Source organism: Callorhinchus milii, unplaced genomic scaffold (assembly GCF_018977255.1).
Source record: "Callorhinchus milii isolate IMCB2004 unplaced genomic scaffold, IMCB_Cmil_1.0 Scaffold2, whole genome shotgun sequence".
In the NCBI taxonomy this organism is placed as follows: Eukaryota; Metazoa; Chordata; class Chondrichthyes; order Chimaeriformes; family Callorhinchidae; genus Callorhinchus; species Callorhinchus milii.
This window is the reverse complement of record NW_024704743.1, coordinates 30,393,003-30,393,919: the sequence shown is the minus strand read 5'-3', so window position 1 is coordinate 30,393,919 and position 917 is coordinate 30,393,003. Positions and strand designations below refer to the sequence as shown.

The window sequence follows — 917 nt, the reverse complement described above, 5'->3', positions numbered from 1 at the left end:
AGTGAAGTGAAATGAGTTTGAGCAGTCTCAACCTTATTACGAGTGCGTGACTGTGCACAGCAGAGAACTAGCTAAATGGATGGTTGGTGTGAGCATTTTGTTGCAGTGGGGAGTGGCTCACTCAGGCTGGGATATAGTATTTCACTTTGATGTGTAACCCACATGAGCCCTGTGAACAGTTGGTTCTGTGGCACCATGTGCAAAGGTGGAAATGCTTCAATCACCAACACTGGTATACTTCCACAGAACGATCCCAAAATTCTTAAGAAAAAGTAAATTGATTATACACAAATTAAGTCAGTTGTACATCAACTAAACAATCATCTATAGAATGAACTAAGAGACATATGAATTGCTGTCAAACTAGTTGATAACTACTATCTGGCAATGGGTATTAAACCCCTCCTCCGCCTCCCTTCGACATGAAGGTTGAGCAGCCTTTGAGATCCAAAGGCTCAATGTTTGGTTTAAACCGTTGCAAGTGTTTCCCACCAATTGACTGCCACTTCAAGGGCTAGAGATAGAATTAACCTACCTTCCCATGAAATGTCACTAAAAGGCTACAGTCAGCAAGCTCAGCCCCAACCATGTTGTGGAGTCCTGTAGCTCAGTGGTTAGAGTACTCGCCTAGCAAGCGAGAGACCTGGGTTCAATTCCCCGCAGAGCAAAACCTTGGGCAAGCTTCCTTACTCCACATGCTTGATAATAATTCCTCTAGGTAATAAATAAAATAATAATTTGGTCAATCAATCCACAACTGTTTGTGGGACACTGCTGTGCGCAATTGGCTGCCGCGTTTCGGCAACAAGTAACAGACAATTCACTTTACTGTATATTCTGTGAAGTGCTTTGAGACATCGAGAAGACGTGAAAAGCGCTATATCAAATGCAAGGATTATTATGTGCGTAAGTCAGGG

The 917-nt window shown here is 42.9% G+C and overlaps 1 non-coding gene across 1 annotated transcript; it reads left to right on the top strand.

The window, feature by feature from the left end:
• Positions 1-596: 596 nt before the first annotated feature.
• Positions 597-668, top strand: trnaa-agc. The gene has a single exon. It is a non-coding gene; the product is annotated as a tRNA-Ala (tRNA).
• Positions 669-917: the final 249 nt, after the last annotated feature.